Below are 5,774 nucleotides of genomic sequence, written 5' to 3' on the forward strand. Positions count from 1 at the left end.
GTTTCTGCTGCAAAGCTTTCGCAGGTACAGAAAAGTAATTTGATTTTTTTTTTTATTCCTGTATTGTTAAAATTATGAATTCATTGTTAAATGCAGGGCTTGTTCTGTCCTCTGAATTGCTGTTGTTTGTTTGTACTACTTGCAAGTACCGTGTACTTATTAGCACCTTGGTTCCGTGCTAACAATCAAGGATCAGGTTTTCATTGTTCCAGTATCTGCCTGGGAGACCTCAGGTTTAAATAATCAACATAAACATGGGGAAAACAGAAGCATGAGAAAATTGAATGATTTGTTTTGTGTCTTGCAAGGGGGGCAGAAGGTCCAAAGTAGGAGTAACAAACAGGTCTCCTGCCTCCAGCTCTAGGACTTACTCACTGGAAAATATTATCTTCTGAGTATATCTAACAACATATAGTCCTTGACCAAAGCAGTTTACAATAAGCACAGTATGAAAGCAAAACCCGGAGGCTGGGGGAAAGAACTAAGGCTGCACTGAGATGCATTACCTAGCAATTTGCTTAAAGTGTCTTCGTGTTGTTTCCTATAATTTCTTATTCTTTTCCTTTTCCCATCTCCTTCTCACCTCCTGTTTTCCAGTAGCACAGTCTCTCTCATTCCCTTGGGGTCATCTCACTTACCTGTAAGGCAGTGCAGCTTGCCAAGATGGCAGATCTTTATTCTCCACAGATTGCCTTCTAGCCAGGAGGGTGAGTAAGCTGTCTCACTGAGGGGGTAGGGAAACATCAGCCTTGGTACAAGAGATGTGTGGAAGAGCAGAAGAGCCTAGAAAAACCAACAATGAAAAGCTGTTAGAGCAGCTCCATCTTCCTTGTCAAACAGCACCAAAATTATGGCATTAATTAACTTTTACTTCTCTGTTATTGCTGTTATTAATGGTGATTGCGATTGCTCAGGAGAGCAAAGAGAACACCCAGATGTCCCTCCTGACATCTATCATCAGCTTTAGAGAAATCCCTCTCTTGAGAATTATCACTGCTAGTGATGGTATGAGAGCAAGAAAAGAACTAGGCTTTATTTCCAGTCCCAGGTGAGTTTTGTAGAGATGGAAGTTCATTAAAACACTTTGTGAAAGGAGCCTATTTCATCCTGAAGTCATTCAGACATGCAGCTATTGAACCCTGAGGTACTATTGCTGTAGTTTTTCAAAATGTAAGTATTTCTATAGGTATCTGCACCTATTCTGAAGCATTCTAGTTTGGGGAAACTCATGCTCAAAGAAATGGATAGTGGCTGGTTTGGATTATTATCAGTGTTGTTATCCTCAGATTTAACTTGTTGTTTAAGAAAAAAAGGGTAAAAATTGGCCTGCTTAGAAGGCAACTGGGAAACTTTATTGAAGTGACAAACTATGTGACAGCTAAGGAAATAGGCTTTTATGCACAGGGAAACAAGTGTTAAAGTCAAAACCACACAAGGCTTATTAAAATCATATTGAGTGTTGGCAGTGAGTAAGTGCAGATGGCTTTCTGAAAGCAGCTTCCTGATGGTTAAAAGAATAGAAAAGAAAAACAAAACAAAAACAATTAACAAATTGCAATGATTGTTGAGGTAGAGATGTGGGAAGATGGACAAAAGAAATTACTGAGTGTCAGGGCAAATTTGCTAGTTGGCAATGATGTTGCTTAGAAATGAAGTAGGTGAATGCACATTTACAAGTTCTCAGCTGCCAGCTGCCAAGAATGAAAGTTGCACATCTGGCTAATAAAATGGATTTGTTCTTGATTATTCAGTTTCTAGTGGTGTTAGCTAAAGATGTAAAATTCTGGAAGAAAGGAAAAATGGTTTTATCCCCAAGGACTCTCTTCTGTAACACAGACAAACATCAGTCTTCCTACATCCATGTAATATCCATCAGCAGTTCCTTGTAAATGTCGGTGCTTCCTTGGAAAGGTTTTGCCGTAGGAGGACTGGAGTGCCTCTTTATGGCCTCCATCTTTCTTGTGGTTTTGTTCTTGTCCCTACTCCTCCAGGGAGATTTTTGATACACTTTCTTGCTCTGGCCAGTGAGGAATGAATTCTTCATCTGTCTCCTGCAGGCCCTTGCTGCCCTGCCCATCCAGCACCATCCATCCACTGATGGGTGATACCCTGAGCAGTGGAAAGCTGACATGGTCTAGGTACCATGTGGCTGGTATCCCAGATAAATGCGTGGGGCAAGACAGAACTGGGAGAATAAGGTGCATGGGGTTGAGGAAGAGAAGGAAAGGCTGGGGAAGAGAAGGAAATGAGGGGCTGGGATTCTTAAAAGTTGCACAAAGGTATTGGAGATCAAGGTGATAATACTGGGGTGAAGGTCATGGCTTAAATCTGAAAGACATTTGGTAAAGGAATATTTGTAGGTGACGTTGTTCAGCATAGGGTTTGACAGTTCATTTGGACACAGTGCAGCTCATTTACTTTTTAAAGAATTATATAGGGCCAAATCTTAAATGTCTCTTGAACTATTGGCTCTCTTTAGAGATCCAGCCTCATTTTTTGTTCCCATTTTGGGTTCCAGTTTCTGATTCCCAGTGATATAACACTTGCATGCTTATGCAGGTCAGTTGACTCTTCTTTCATTGAAATGAAATTGTTCCCTCCCCCCCCAGCATATTCTTTATTCTTTCATACCCAAACAGTGCACTCTGACTGCCTATTTATCACTCTTGAGACCCTGAAGTCAGGGTATTGCGAATCCCACAGTTGTCAATAAAGTCAGTCATATATCTGTGAACTACTTTTTGTTTCCTCTCACAGGGTCGGGCATTCACTATTTACTTAATACCGTTTTGACAGTTCTTTTTAGTGAGGTTGGAAGTTGAATAGTTTTACTGCTGTTGGGCTGCAGCCAATGATGCTTCCATCTCAGTTGGGAAAAGAAAAGCCTAGAAAGTATAGTAAATGTGTTTTTACTTAACTTCTCTATGTCCATTACAGCTGTTGCATTTACAGAATAGCACATGGCTACAATGACTCCTGGGCCACATGTGACTCACAAAGAGCCCCAGTATGATTTCCAAACTGGGGATGCATTTCATGACCAAGGGCTGTACTTGTGTAATCCCCATCTCTGTCTCAGAGGGGAAGCAAGTTAAAAGAACTGTTGAAATTGACATACTGGGATGTCTGGGTCTCACTTGTATGACCAACCCATGTGAATCTTGGGGTAGAAAAGTGAGAAGGGTGACTGTTCCATGTTTGTGACATATATTACATGGCTGTTGGTATGTACTTTAATAAACTAATATTATTTATGAAACTTTTTTAAAGCTTTTTGTTGTGTAGCCTACACTGTCAGGAAAGTTTGTAGTTGCAGTTGGGTGGGTGAAGGAGATATAGTAATGCAAACATGTTTTGTAAGGGACTCCAGGGCAGTAGTTTGGAATTTATCTTGGTTTTGGCTTCGATTCATCCTTCCTGGCTTAGGGCTTAGTAAGTAAACAAGATTTCTTTGTACCATACCTACTTAGTGGAGAAAGATAGGGACATTCAGAAGGCCATAGAGTATGTTTATGATCTGAATTTCCCTCTGAGATAATTCATTGGTGAATAAGGTGGCTATAGTTACAATCCCCATGCTTTGTCAGGTATGAAGCCTGAGATCATAAAGGGGACACTTTTATCTTCAATAAACTTCTTTAGTCATGAAGAATGCTGTGTTCAAACCAGTGAAAGTAAAGACTTCAAAGAAGTATTGAGTATAGCATGATCTATCACAATATAACATGAGTAATAAGATTTCTTCTAACATGTTGACCATTAAAAGTGTCATTGGTGAACATGATCAGCTTTAGGGTAATCCTTCACTCCAATGTTCAGTCTGTATGCAAAAAGAGGAAATTTACACAATGTTCAGTGTGTATGTAAATAAGTCCCTCCTAGGGTGTTTGGTCTTCATTCTTTTCTCTAATATACAGTACTTACAACAATACCCAGTTGGTTCATTTGAATGGAATTAATTCCTGTACATGAACTCTAAGGTCAGTGACTTGATGCTGTAGGGTTGCATTCTCCACACCCCTCTGATCTCAGTTACTCTACAATCTCAGGAATTGCTGTCAGGCCTTGGCATCTGTGCAGTGAGTTGGGAGGTAAAGTGTTCCTTGAACTGTACCAGGAACTCTTGCATGGTTAAGAAGGGAGGGACTGACTGTACCAGGGACTCCTGTTCCCTGGCTAAGGTGGGAAGCAATAATGGAGATAATCAGTCATCCTGTGACAGCCTCAGAACATTCCTTCCCTTGATTGCAGCCCAACTGGAATGGTACCATTGTTAGTGGAGCTTTGAAAATTTTCTAGTGGTTAACGACTTGGGTTGTGGCCAGGATGGAAATTTTCTAATGGCTAAAGCCAGTCATGCTGTGGGCCACAATTACAGGTCCTAAGTGAGGCCTTTTGAGCAGTCCTGATGTGCAGTGGACTGTGACCAGCATCTCCCTCTGAGTGGGATGCATCTCGGAGCTCACAAACCCTCAAGTCTGCAGTAATAGTACCACTGTTACTGAAAGCTGAAGATAACACCTGGGCTGAAGACTCCCCACTCCTCAAGACTCCACCTTTGCCCATTGATAAATACCCAGACATTCGATGTGAATATTTCATTGAACTTGGGGAATTTTTAACAGTTGTGGTTTAACCCCCGCCAGACAGCTTGTTCACTCACTCCCCCCCCTTCTTGCCCTCCCCCTACTCCTGGAGGGATGGAGAGGAGAATCAGAAAGAATGCAACTGCCACGGGTTGAGATAAGAACAGTTTAGTAACTAAGGTATAACACAAATCACTACTGCTACCACCAATAATAGTAATGATAAAGGAAATAACAAGGGAAGAGAATACAACACCTCATCACCAGCCGAACGAGAACTCGCACCCCAGCCTGACCAAGCACTGACTGATACCTCCTCCAACCCTGCAGGTCCTCTAGCCCTTCCAGGTAACTCCCAGTTACACCCTGGGCATGACGTGCTGTGGTATGGAATACCTCTTTGGTCAGTTTGGGTCAGGTGTCCTGTCTCTGCTTCCTCCCGGCTTCCCCTCCTCCCTGGCAGAGCATGAGGCTCACAAAGTCCTTGGCCAAACCAAAACATAATTTTTATCAGCTCTGTTCCCAGCTGAAAGTCAAAACCCAGCACTGCACCAGCTACCAAGAAAGAGAAAAAAATGACTGCTACTGCTGAACCCAGGACATACCTTTATATGTCTTTATGTCTGTGTGTGCTTGTGTGTGTGCAAATTGATATAGCAGGTGTAGTAAATCCTACTGACTCATTCTGTAAATGTTAAGATACATCTTAAAACTGCAGACTGCTGCTAGGCAAAAGCCTGTGGCGAATTGGTGCACTTGTAACCCTTTAGATATAAACTTGACCAAGTCTGGGACTCAGACCAGACTTAGCCACACCTTGGCTCCACCAGGAGTTCAGAAAGCAAGGGAGTCTATTCTGAACCTTGTGTGACTCAACAGGAGAATTTCCTTATTCCCTGTGCTTCTTCTATTAGACATAAATTGTTGTCCAAGTCTTTCTTAGAATCAGATTGAACCTAGCTGCACCTAAAGCTCCATCAAGAATTTAGAAAGCAAAGGTGTTCACTCTGAATCTCATGACTCAAAGGGAGAGTCTCCCTTACACTTTTGTGTCTTTGGTCTCTTGACAATACTTTTGATGGTGATTCTTTGAGGAACCTTAAGTTACTCATTTTGCAAGAAATGCCCTTAAAAAGCAGGGAGTGTGCTGTTAACATCTGCAGTGGATGGGAAAAAGAATGACCTGAA

This window comes from Neopsephotus bourkii, unplaced genomic scaffold (assembly GCF_033783945.1).
Source record: "Neopsephotus bourkii isolate Nb327-2 ecotype Australia unplaced genomic scaffold, CSIRO-AGI_Nbou_v1 NB_1624, whole genome shotgun sequence".
In the NCBI taxonomy this organism is placed as follows: domain Eukaryota; kingdom Metazoa; phylum Chordata; class Aves; order Psittaciformes; family Psittacidae; genus Neopsephotus; species Neopsephotus bourkii.